General features: G+C 38.2%; 1 protein-coding gene across 3 annotated transcripts in view; it reads right to left on the reverse strand.

Annotated features, from left to right (window-relative positions):
* Positions 1-9,389: 9,389 nt before the first annotated feature.
* Positions 9,390-14,109, reverse strand: part of GRIA3 (glutamate ionotropic receptor AMPA type subunit 3) — a 460,874-nt gene continuing 456,154 nt past the window's right edge. For all 3 annotated transcript variants that reach the window (XM_007524278.2, XM_060182793.1, XM_007524279.2), the window contains exon 16: positions 9,390-11,590. The gene's annotated coding sequence lies outside the window, so the exon portion shown is untranslated. The remainder of the gene's footprint in view (positions 11,591-14,109) is intronic.

Consider the following 14,109-nt stretch of genomic DNA (forward strand, 5'->3'; position numbering starts at 1 on the left):
TACCAGACCACCACATAATCTGGGGCTATAGTCAGGGAATCATAGATTCACACATATATAAGATGAGCCTAGACCTCTAACAGATCCCTATCTCCAACATAACTGGTCATCTGCACCAGGAATAACATCATAGACCCTCTTGTAGGCCCTCAGTGTAGAACAATAGTGGTAGAAATTACTCTGCCACATGGGGAAGACAGGTCCTGAAATAAGTAAAGCCTAGAATGTTCCTAGCTATGACTATGGAATGTGAGTTCAGACTGGTGGAGATTCAGAGGTTGCACAGGCTCCTGTGCTAAATATGAAAAGTCATGGGCCCTAGGTCAGATAGATGAGGTTTACAGTTAAGGGTATTTATATACTTTACCCATATTTGGGAACTTCTTTCTGCCCTGATCCACTTTTATAGGCCTATCGTCAACTCTGACACCATCTTCCCAGACAATACTCTTAGCCCTTTACCTATCAGTCTCAGGCAAAAGTTAGTAAAGCCACGGGGCCCTTGGAATATACCTAAAATAGACTTCCTAGCTCCTTCCAACATGAAGACCCCAAATCTCATCTGCTATACTCTTTCCTTTAGGTTTCTTATTATTAAACGAATTGTTCTGCTTTATATTGTAATGCTTTTCAGCCTCCAAGTAGCAGATGCTACCATGATGCCAACCTGACTTTCCTGGGCAGACAACCTCACCAATATGTTCTAGAACTCCACCTCCCCAGAGCCCTACCCCACTAGGGAAATATAGGAACAGGATGGGGGGGTGTGGATCAACCTGTAAATGCCCATGTGCATTGGAGAAGCAATTACAGAAGCCATCTTCTGCACCCCATAAAGAAATTTGGTCCATATTCCCAGAAGGGTAAAGAATAGGGAAGTTTCCAATGGAGGAAATGGGATATGGAACTCTGGTGATGGGAACTGTACCCTTATTATACCACAGTCTTGTCAATAATTATTAAATCACTAATAAAAAAGTAAAAATCTATTATTTGAAAGACCAGCTCCAGGGACACAAATTAACATTTGAATTGATTTCATTAACCACCAAGGGGACTTTTGCTCTAATATTGTCACTGAATCTATCCCCTAGTGAAACAATAGTCTTCTGGTGGGGCTGCTACAGGTGTCATAATCTAAAAGAAAATAAAAATAATCAAAGAGTTATAAAGGGCAGTTTGGCATTACAGAGTACATTTGTAATATACTGAAATCTACAGGTCAAATTACCCACAGTATGTTTATCTCATCCTATGCTTCAGAATCTTTTGAGAATTTTTCTTTCTTACTCCTCTTCCTTTCCTCTCTAAGGTTTTGTATTCCTTGATCCCAAACTCCCTAGCCTGAAATCTTTCCTTAATAATCTAACCTCGGGGATTCCGGAAGATGGTGGACTGAGAAGCTGCTAGTGGCTTGAGCTCCAACAACATCTACTGGAAATGGTAGGATTTTTTTGCCTTTAGCAGGACAGTCAATAAGAGGTCCTAGCGGTAACACCAAAGAGGTGACTATAACTCAGTTTGGGTTAGAAAATAGAGTAAAAAAAAAGGAAAAAAAAATTTTAGTTATTATTCTTGAAGTGCACCCCTGACCCCATCCCTCCCTATAACCAGTCCCTGGGGGCCAGAGATATGCTCCTAGCAGGCTCCCCTGCTGAGATTCTTTCTTTACCAAGATTCCTGTACCACCAGAGGGTGTCATTCCTAATTATAATTCTATTCCTTTCTGAAACCCTTGGCCTTCTTTCCTTCTAAGTGGCCAATTCAACTACAAATATTCCACCAAGCAGAGCCTTACTCAGACGGGGAAAGACTGCCAGAGGTTTTTTTTTCTTCTTCTTCTGTTTGCTTTATTTTCTCAACAATTAGCTGCCTCTGCCTAGGGGGTCTGGAGCCATCCAAGCTGAAGACAGGACAGGGTTATTTACTCTGTTCTATTTTATTATCAATACTAGATAAACACGTATCCCTTTCCCCCTCTCCTTCAGGTTGACCAGAATTAACTCTTAGTGTATTTTCTATTGCTAGGGGATCGATTGTCTTATCCACTGCTAAAGTAACTTGTTTCACTCTTCCTACCTCCCATACCGACCCTCCCCCTCACCACGCCCCGCCTAGCTAATTAAAAAACAATAAATAAATAAACTATTTCCTTTCATTGCTCTTTTATTACTGTTATTTTTCTTATCTTTTTTCTTCTCTCTCTCTCTTTTTTCTTTTCTTCTTTCTCTCATTCTTGTCAAACTTTCTTCCTTCCTCCTTTGGCTTTCTGAATTCACTGATATGATTACTTCATAACTGTCTATTCTTGCTATTCTTGTCTATTCCTGAGGTGTTTTTTTTCCTGTTTTTTTTTTTGGTTTGTTTTACTTTCTTAACAATAAGCTGCCTCTGCTCAGGAGGCTTGAGGTAATCTGGAACAGGTTTTTTACCCTGCTATATTTTATTATTAATATTATATAAAGGTGTATCTCTTTTCCCCCCTCCTTTAGGTTGACCGGAATTAACTCTTAGGGTATCTTCCATTGCTAGGGGACTGGGCGTCTTATCCATTGAGAGAGGAACTTGTTTCACTACTCCTACCTCCTCTACCCACTCTCCCATTCTCCCTTCTCCTAGCTAATTAAAAAAATAAAATAAAATAAAAAATATATTAATCAATTAAAAACTTTCCTTTTATTACAGCTCTTTTTTTAATCTTTTTTCTTTTCTCTCTCTTGTTTCTCTTTTTTATCTTGTCTTCCTTTCTTCCTTCCTTCTTCTTTGGCTTTCTGAATTCACTGATATTCATTTGTGAATTATTTTGGGGAAGAAATATGACTCAGAGTGGTCTTTCTATGTGTGTATCTCTGCTCTACTTCCCTTTCTCCTCTTGCTACCCCTAGAATATACAGTGGATAGTATTTGCATAATTGTCTATTCTTGCTATGCCTTCTTTCCTTTCTCTTTCTTATTCACTTGGACTTGGTGGCTATTTTGTCATGGACTGGAGACATTGTTTTGCTAACTGGTAGTGGTTAAACTGCTTCAATCCTTGCTTCAGGTGCTATTGTAATTTCTGAGGTTGGTGATTGCATTTGTCATAAAGGTATTTAATACAGTGTTGCTTGTACTCAAAACACAACAACTGAGGAACAACAGAACATAACAATAAGAAACACATTAATAAAAAAAGGGTAGATCAAGAGCAAATAAAACTTCTACTACAATGAATGAAGACAAGAGCCCAGAAGAAACTACAAATCAGCCAGAAGTAACCATAGATAAGAAAAGTATGCAAGCAATAATAAACTTATTAATCACAGAAATGAAAACAACATTGGAGGAAAGGAATAGCAGTATTAGGGAAACAACAGTTGAGACCCCCAAGGAAAATACTTATTATCTTGAGATAATTAGAGAACTGAAAGCTGAAATAGCTGAACTGAAGAAAGAAGCTGAGGGAAGGGAAAGCAGACTAACAGAAGCAGAAAACAGAATTAGTCAGACAGAGGATGAGTTAGAGAAAACTAAGAAAGAGGTGAAAGAGCTCAAAAAGAGATTGAGAGAAACTGAAAACAACCACAGAGACATATAGGATGATCTCAAAGAAGTAACATTCGTATAATTGGCCTGCCAGAGGAAGAAAGAGAGGAAGGGGAAGGAAACATTCTAGAGGAAATTATAGGAGAAAACTTCCCATACCTGAGTAACAGAAAGGACATCAAGATTCAAGAGGCCCAGAGAGTTCCAAACAGAATCAACCCAGACCTGAAGACACCAAGACACATCATAGTCACAGTGAGAAGAAGTAAGGATAAAGAAAGAATACTAAAGGCTGCAAGAGAAAAACAAAAAGTCCCATTCAGGGGAAAACCCATAGACTGTCATCAGACTTCTCCACTCAAACTCTAAAAGCCAGAAGAGAATGGGAAGATATCTATCAAGCCCTGAATGAAAAAGGGTTTCAACCAAGGATAATATATCCTGCTAGACTTTCGTTCAAACTAGATGGAGGGATCAAGACTTTCTCAGACAAACAACAGTTAAAGGAAGCAACCATCACCAAACCGGCCCTGAAAGAGGTTCTAAAAGACCTCTTATAAACAAGAACTTCACTATAATTCTTGCCATATATCAGAGCAAATAAAAATTCATTGAACAATGGCACTACATTAAATCCATAATATCAATAAATGTCAATGGCTTAAACTTGGGTGACATCAAAAGGCACAGAGTGGGAGGATGGATCAGAAAACATAACCCAACCGTATGCTGCTTGCAAGAATCCCATCTGACACAACAAGATAAACACAGACTTAAAGTGAAAGGATGGAAAACTATCATACAGGCTAATGGAGCACAAAAAAAGGCAGGAACAGGCATTCTCATCTCTGACACGATAGACTTTAAATTAAATAATGTAATAATAGATAGGCAAGGCAATTACATAATGATTATAGGATCAATCAACCAAGAAGATTTAACAATTATTAACATGGATGCACCCAATGAGGGCCCATAAAAATACATCAAACAACTACTGAAAGAACTACAAAAATATATCAATAGTAATACAATAATAGTGCGAGATTTTAACAACCCCACTCTCACACTTAGACAGATCAACAAAGCAGAGAATTAACAAAGAAACAAGAGAATTAAATGAAGAGATGGTCAGACTAGACCCCCTGGACATCTTCAGAGCCCTTAACCCCAAAAAACTGGAATACACGTTCTTCTCAAATCCGCACAACACATACTAAAGGATAGACCACATGTTAGGCCACAAAGACAGCATCAATAAATTCAAGAACATTGAAATTATCCCAAGTATCTTCTCTGACCACAGTTGAGTAAAACTAACACTTAATAACAAACAGAAAATTACTAAAAGACACAGAATTTGGAAACTAAACAACATACTCCTTAAAAACCACTAGGACAGAGAGTCACTCAAGCAAGAAAGAAATTCAAATGTTCCTGGAAACAAATGAAAATGAAGACACAATCTATCAAAATATTTGGGACACAGCTAAATATTAGACAAGAACTTGGCCAACCAGATACAGTACCATATCAAAAAAATGTTCATCACGACCAAGTGGGATTCATCCCAGCAATGCAAGGCTGGTTCAACATCTATAAGTCAATCAATGTCATTCACCATATCAATAAAAGGAAAGCCAAAAACCACATGATTATCTCAATAGATACAGAGAAAGCCTTTGACAAAATTCAACACCTATTCATGCTCAAAACACTACAAAAATGGGAATATATGGGAAATTCCTCAAGATAGTGGAATCCATATATAGCAAACCTACAGCCAACATAATACTCAATGAGCAGAAGCTGAAAGCATTCCCCCTCAGATCGGGGACTAGACAGGGCTGTCCAATGTCACCATTACTCTTCAACATAGTAATGGAGGTTCTTGCCATAGCAATCAGACAAGAGGAAGAAATCAAAGGAATACAGACTGGAAGGGAAGAAGTCAAACTCTCACTATTTGCAGATGATATGATAGGATACATAGAAAAACCTAAAGAATACAGCAGAAAACTACTAGAAATTATTAGGCAATATAGCAAGGTGTCAGGATACAAAATCAATGTACAAAAATCAGTGGCATTTCTTTATACTAACACTAAATCTGAAGAAGAAGACATCCAGAAATCACTGCCATTTCCTGTTTCAGCAAAATCAATCAAATGCCTAGGAATAAAGTTGAGCAAAGAAGTGAAAGATTTGTATACTGAAAACTATAAGTTGCTATTCAAGGAAATAGAAACTGATACCAAGAAATGGAAAGACATCCCATGCTCATGGATTGGAATAATAAATATCGTCAAAATGAATATTCTCCCCAGAGCCATATACAAATTTAATGCAATACCCATCAAAGTTCCACCAAGCTTCTTTAAGAGACTAGAACAAACACTACAATCATTTATCTGGAACCAGAAAACACCTAGAATTGCCAAAACCATCTTGAGGAAAAGAAACAGAAATGGAGGCATCACACTCCCAGACCTTAAACTATATTATAAAGCCATCATCATCCAAAACAGCATGGTACTGGTAAATAAATAGGCACACAGACCAGTGGAACAGAATTGAAATCCCAGAAATAAATCCCCACACCTATGACATCTAATCTTTGATAAGGGGGGTCATAGTATTAAATGGAAGAAGTAAACTCTTCAATAAATGGTGCTGGGAAAACTGCGTTGAAACATGCAGAAGAATGAAATTGATCCACTTTATCTAACCAGAAACAAAAATCAACTCCAAATGGATCAAGGCAATGGATGCTAGACTGGAAACTATCAAATACCTAGAGGAAAACATTGGTTAAACACTTTCCCACCTATACCTCAAGGACATCTTTGACGAAACAAACCCAATTGCAAGGAAGACTAAAGAAGAAACAAACCAATGGGACTCCATCAAATTGAAAAGCTTCTGCACAGCCAAAGAAACTATTAAACAAAGAGACCTCTCACAGAATGGGAGAAGATCTTCACATGCCATACATCAGACAAGAATCTAATATCCAAAATATACAAAGAGCTCAGCAAACTTAGCACCAAAAAAGTAAATGACCCCATCCAAAAATGGGCAGAGGATATGAACAAAACATTCACCTCAGAGGATATCCAAAAGGCTAACAAACATATGAAAAACTGCTCCAGGTCACTGATTGTCAGAAAAATGCAAACTAAGACAACATTGAGATACCACCTCACTCCTGTAATAATGGCATACATCAAAAAGGATAGCCAAAAAAAATGCTGGAGAAGCTGTGGGGACAGAAGAACCCTTTTGCATTGCTGGTGGGAATGTAAATTGGTCCAGCCTCTGTGTAGAACAGTCTGGAGAACTCTCACAAGGCTAGACATGGACCTTCCATATGATCTAGTAATTCCTCTCCTGGGGTTATACCCCAAGAACTCCATAACACCCAACCAAAAAGAGGTGTGTAGTCCTATGTTCATAGCAGCACAATTCATAATAGCTAAAACCTGGAAGCAACCCAGGTTCCCAACAACATATGAGTAGCTGAGGAAGCTGTGGTACATATACACAATGGAATACTATACAGCTATGAAGAACAATGAACCCACCTTCTCTGACCCATCTTGGACAGAGCTAGAAGGAATTATTTTAATTGAGCTAAGTCATAAAGATAAAGATGAGTATGGGATGATCCCACTCATCAACAGAAGTTGAGAAAGAAGATCAGAAAGGGAAACTAAAAGCAGGATCTGACTAAATTGAAAGTAGGGTACCAAAGTAAAAACCTTGTGGTGAGGGGGAAGGTAGACATGCAGCTTCCTAGGCTGACGGGGGTGGGTGGGATGGGATACAGTCTTTTGGTGGTGGGAATGGTGTTTATGTACACCCATAGCAAAGTGTAGTCATATAAATCACTAGTTTAGTAATATGAGAGGGGAAAATTAATTGTATGTCTCGAATTTTTTAAAACACAGACTGAGTCTGTTTAATATATAGGCTGAGTCTTTGATATGCGGACTGTCTCAAAAGCCTAGACCAAGTACATCAGAAGCAACAGGTGGCACAGCTATATACAAGATACTGGGTACTATACAGCAAACCCTTTTCAAAGTTAACCCAATTAACAAATAATGGGATGATAACAATAACAATAAAAATGTCTTTTGAACCCTAAGACAGCAGGAACCTCACATTTACACTATAGAGCCTATATTTCCCCCAGTCCTGGAACCTTAGGATAGGGCCCACTTTCCCGTATGCCTTTCCCAATCCATATCAAATAATATTGCATTTGCCGATCGCAACCTAATCAACGCAATGATTGCCACCTCAACATGCTTTAGCTCAGACTGTGTCCAGAGACTTCAGGTGTGGAATGACCACCCTTCAGCTTCATTACTTGGATGATACCTTTCCTTTCATAGCATTCTCTAATTCCATCCCAGGTGGTTCACTTTCTAACAAAGTCCCAAAACCTAGATATAGACCAGTTTCTGTGAGAGAGAGCATATGGTCACACCTATCCATAAACTAGTGCCAAATATACACCTGAAAGCAGAAGTACAGTAGAGTTTGCAGTGATCCCCCCCCCCCCAACACTTCTTCTCCACTATTCCAACCTTTGGGTCCATGATTGCTCAACAATTTGTTTGGCTTTGTCTGTTAACTCTTTTTTCAGCCACCAGGTTCCAGATGCTATCAGGATGCCGGCCAGGCTTCCCTGGACTAAAGACCCCACCAATAAGTCCTGGAGCTCCACTTCTCCAGAGCCCCACCCTACTAGGGAAAGAGAGAGGCAGACTGGGAGTATGGACCGACCAGTCAACATCCATGTTTAGCGGGGAATCAATTACAGAAGCCAGACCTTCCACCTTCTGCAATCCACAAGGACCATGGATCCATGCTCCCAGAGGGATAGAGAATGGGAAAGCTGTTAGGGGAGGGGATGGGATATGGAGATTTGGTGGTGGGAATTCTGTGGAGTTGTACCACTCCTACAGTATGGTTTTGTTAATTTATACTTTCTTAAATAAAAAATAAATTAAAAAATAATTATCTAACCTCTCAATTGTACTTTTTTTTTCTTTCCTGGCCTTTATAGATGATCTCCCTTTTAACTCTTATCATTAACCCCTGTTTTCATTGTTGATCATAATTTAAAGATTATTCCAAATTAATGAACACTTGTTTTATTAGATAAAATTGTATTCCATGTTCAGAGTCTTCAAATCTGACTAGATCATCAGCCTTTTGTTTCTCTCAAAATCATACGAAATCAATATAGTCTAAATCAATGACGGTTGGTGGAATAAAGATTTTTCAAGGAAATATTAACTTACTATCAGTAACTAAAGCACAAATATTATGCAATTAACTATGAATACTAGGACATATACCTTGTAGTGACATTGAAAACTAACTGAAAATGTTTTTGAAGTTCATCAGTTCTAAGTATGGGAACTTCTTTGGGAAGTAGGATATGGAGATGGGAGAACTGGGAATCAAATTCAGGGTAAAAACAGGTTTCTGAAGAGAGAGTCTCAAAATATGGGAGAAAGAATGGGAATATAAGGTTCTCAAACCAAACTCTTCCTCCTTTGTTTGTGAACCGAAGTCTAGTTTCATAATATTTGAAGATACCATTTCAATATTGGTGATCATACCAAACATAATCTGAGGTGTGATAGAATTCCATTTAGATTGAGGGGATCTGAGCTGGATTGTGGTTGCAGTTGGGGAGAGGAGAGGCATAATCTATAGTGAAAATCACTAGTAAGGTGACTGTTAGTGGTTAGACATAGCTTCTGTCAGGAAGTAAATCAGTGACTAACAATGTCTTGGCATTTGCATCTAGACAAATTTAAAGTAGTCAAAGCACAGAAACAGAATTCTTTCTTTACAATTTTATTTACAAAATGTATTAAAACTTTGTACAATACCTCATAGCAATGAGGCTCTGTAATTTATACCCACACATGCAATTTACACTTTTACAGCCATTAGTTTGCTTGGCAATTTTTCTGTTCACTGAAGTACAGATTTAACAACAAAAAGATAAAAGAATTGGAAAAAATCCTCAAGTGATTACCGCCAAACTCCCATAGCCTGAAGTTAGTAGCAGAAATTTGAAGCAATCAATGTTTTTTTAAACATGCAAGTTTTTAAAAAATAACACACTAATTTAACTGCCACTTCATCCCCAGTGAAGATTCCTCTTCAAAAAACTGATTTGAGTCAATAAACATACATTTATTTTTATACAGTGCCTATGAAAACATTTGTGTGTAGGTTGGTTGGCTTGCTTTATACAACTTCATATTCGTACAGAGTTTACTTCCCGCGCTGGGACGTTATAGCAATCAAGAATTGGAAATCACAGTTTCATGAAACAAAACAAAAACACAACAGTTTTCATTTTTTGTTGTTGTTCAATGCCATTTAAGATTTGACAGGTGAGTTAGTCGCTTATGACACAATTTTTGGAATGAAAGTTTATATTACACTTTTCTGGAAACATTTCATTGGAATGAGACTTCTTTCCCCCTCCCCCCTTTTTTTTTCTTTTCTGAAGTTGAGAGCAAATATGCAGCAAGTTCAACTAAGCATCTAAGGATCACACTTGGGAAATGAATTCGAGTGCCTAGGTGTCAGTCTGGAAACTTTCCGATCCACATCACTGATGAGAGCAAACTACTGAACTACAGAAAGCATATATCGTTATATAGGAGGTAATTAGTGAGTGGAGACTATTTCCTCTGACTATTCTGATGGTGCCAATGGCAGGTACGCAGTTAAGTTACTTGATAGCCCATGGAGCTGTGGCGTGATCTTCTAAAAGTCAGTAGAGAGACTGCTCCAAGCAAGGACCTGGGAATGATGCTGAGGCCCTCTGTTTAGCAGTAGGTTTGGGAATGCATTTTAGTCTTTGCGAACTAGAGAAGGACACATGCAGTCTGACGGAGAGCGACGGGCAGTAACAGGCAACAGCTGGTAAGACAGACCTAGCAAGAGTCAAGTCCAATTGAGAACTGTGGTCTGCATCTACTGGCCCGCCTGGCCTCCTGGTCCTGTCTCTGTGGTGTATACTTGAAAGGCATACTTAGCAGAGAAAGCAGAGCTAAACACAGTGTTGTTTCTGAGAAAGATATTCTAAACACATTTGGGAGTATAGACAGCATTCCCCTCACCTCAATGCTAAATACACAACTACATTGACTTAAAATACACACTAATGCAAGAAAAACAGATCTGTGAGCAAAATTCCAGGCTTCTTGGAAAGCCCTGGGATCCATTTTTAGGAAAGCACCGAGAGGTATGCCTGATAGTGCCTGTCCCTTGCTACACAGAGAAGTCAATTTCGAAAGCTCTGTTAATCCCTTCACCACGTGGGAAGTTATCAAAACATTTTCACAAAATCATTTCGAGAACACAGAGAAGTCACCATTTAGTCCCTCTTCCAAAGTGTTTGAATTTCCTTAAGTGTTGCACTTACATCCTAAAGATATACACATTTCAGCAACATTGAAAAGAAATAGGGTGCACAGAATATCACCACCAACAGGAAATACCAAAAACATCTGATCAGTAGATCCTAGAAGAAATGCCAGTCTGTCTTCCCTAATACAAAGAATCAGAGAATTTAAATTGGGAAGAATTATTTTATCTAAGATGGGCCTACTAACTGAATTAGAAATTTAAATTTGTGTGTGTGTGTGTGTTAAACATGGTGTTTGTATGCTGTGCAGTGGTATCAAAGAATGGCTTTTGTTTAATTGACTTTTTAAATAAGATTTTATTTTCACATACTGGAATCTTGCATGTCCATTTTTAGTTGTTGGTTTTATTTTGATTTTTTTCCAAGCAAAGCAAAAAGATTTTGATGATGGTTTGCATTGTCGCGAGTCTCAGAGTGTTCCATAAGGCACTGAAGGAAAAAAAAAAATCAGTTTTTCCTATTTAAAGGTCATTGCACCATCAGCAATAATCGTGTCATGCCCGACACCAAGGAGAGTGAAATCTGGCTCAGGATCCTTGAAGCAGCCACGTTTTCGGTGATTCCTCTTGTCACATGTCTCCAGTGGGAAGGGATCTGCAAAGGCAAGGGGGGAGGTTTACATTTGAATAGGCTTTGCATAGGGAATTTAGACACTTATGATGGCTCAGCTTATCTTGAACAAGAACAGTAACTGTTTTCTCAAACTGACATCTCTGGGGCTGCCTCCCAGTTTGACTGGCTTAAGATAACAGGTTTCTTTCACCTGATGCAAACAGTTTGCAGTGGGAAACATTTGGCTCATTCTCTCCTTATATTTATTATAAAGGCATAGACAGCCTAAGTAGGAAGCCTAATTCCAAACATTAATTATTTAGGGTGTAGGTATACTAGAAAGTCTTAGTAGCACAGAAATTTAGATGCTTGGCACAACTCTTCTGCACTGGGTATTCTGATTGCAGAACAAAGGAGTGTTTACCTAGGATCAAGGGTAAACAGTGCGCTATAGCTTATTGGGTTGAAATTCATATTAACTGAAAAGAAAATTTGCTGCTCATTGTCAGAATGGTGGTTCTTTGTTTCTCTCAATACCTACAACTGTAGTTATTAAAGTCTGTGAATAGCATGTGTACTTTAAAAAGATAGCATATTCCAGGAAGAGGCTAAAACAGAGATACACCAAAGGGGTTTAGGAACCACGAAGCTTTGGCCTGCTAGTATGGGCCTGGTTGAGAAGCCGAAGCTTTTCTCTTTTCAGAGGCATGAACTAGTGCTGTGGGCTCATTTGCCCTTGACTCTGAAAATTTAAAACCAATTTCTTGCCTCTTCCTCAACCCCACATTCCTGTTCTCCGTCATTTATTTATTTTTCTACAGAAATGGAATGATCATTATCTTCTACTGACCCTGAAATAAAAAAAAATGTTAGTAATAAAAATGTCAAAGATGCATCTGAAGGCTAGAAGTTTAAAAAATGACAAAATGGAGCTATCATGGAAGCAGGCAAATATCTTCCATGGTGTCATTGGAGCTCTGGGTCACATGTATCACAGAAGCTGGAGGGAATTTTATATGTGCTGCAGAAAGGTTAAAGTCTCTCTCTACCAGTTGGCCATAGGCTGTAACTATCTAGCTGCATAAATTTTGGAAAGCCACCTAATGTCTCAGGACCCTTGTTGCTGACTTTTAAAATGTGGATGTTGGTAAATTAGCACCAAGGTAAAATTCCTCTGGGGACAAAAAATAATACTATCATTTCAGTTATCTATAATGCATTTTATATTTAACATTAGGTGGGCTCTTTAAGGAGAAAAAAATTCCCAGCCAAACTGTTCATGTATAGACTGTAGAGGGGGAAGTCAATCATGTTTCAAATGGGATGCATGAGCAAGATCTCAGACACAGGAACTATGTGGAAACATCTGTAACAGAATACAAAGGAATTAAAAGTATTTCAAGAAAACCAGAGGAACCTTGGCTTCCCCTAAAATTATTTTCAAATAAAATGCAAAAGAAGTGCCTTAGAGAAGAATAGAAAGAACATAAGTAGCTATTGGAAGCTCAAGATCCATCCAGATATCCAAATACAAAAGGCTTCTCAAATATCATAATTTATAAAGGGAGAAAGAATAAAAATAGAGAAGGAGGGAAGTATTGGTGGGTACCATTGACAGAACTCTTCAAAGAGATATTATGACACTGTTTGAAAACAATCTTGATTAAAAGTCAAAATTTAAATTATCCAAAGCTTAAAATGAATGTGTTGAAAAATAAAATGCATATGACAAAGTGAACATTTTCAGAGAGTAAGATACCAATACTATATTGTATTTTGACTGCTCTAAAATGATTAAACAATGCTCTCTTGCAAAAAGGAAAAGAAAATGGACTGAATGAACAAAAGTGTTTCCTAGAAAGCTAAGACAGAATGATCTTAGAGGGAAAAAAGTAAACCTTTGTCATTAACTTCAGGTACACTGTGTTAATGAAGTAATGAGTATTTAAGAAATAATGTGGAGAAGGGAGTCGGGAAGTAGCGCAATGGGTTAAGCGCAGGTGGTGCAAAGAAATAATGTGGAAGAAACAAACCACACCACAACAAACCAAACAAAAAACAGTCAAAAGTAGTTCTGAACAGCAAAAAGTAAATTAGGGGTTGGGTAGTGGCTCACCTGATTAAGTGCATGTATTACCATGCACAAGGACATAGGTTTAAGCCCCTCTCCCCCACCTGTAGGGGGAGGGCTTCACAGGTGATGAAACAGTGCTGCATGTGTCTTTCTCTCCCTTCCTATCTCTCCTCCCTCTCAATTTCTCTCTGTTCTGTCAAAATAAAACAAAATAAATAAAGTTTAAAAAAGTAAATTGGGGGGCTGGGTGGTGGCATACCTGATTAAGCGCATGTATTACAATGCACAAGGACCTGGGTTCGAGCCCCTGTTCCCCACCTGCAGGGGGAAAGCTTTACAAATGGTGAAACAGGGCTGCAGGTGTTTCTCTCCCTCTCTATCACCCCCTTCCCTCTTGATTTCTGGCTGTCTATATCCAATAAATAAAGATAATAAAAAATAAAAAAAAAAGTAAATTGGAAGGTGACTTAAAACAATTACTGGAACT

This window comes from Erinaceus europaeus, chromosome X (assembly GCF_950295315.1).
Source record: "Erinaceus europaeus chromosome X, mEriEur2.1, whole genome shotgun sequence".
NCBI lineage: Eukaryota > Metazoa > Chordata > Mammalia > Eulipotyphla > Erinaceidae > Erinaceus > Erinaceus europaeus.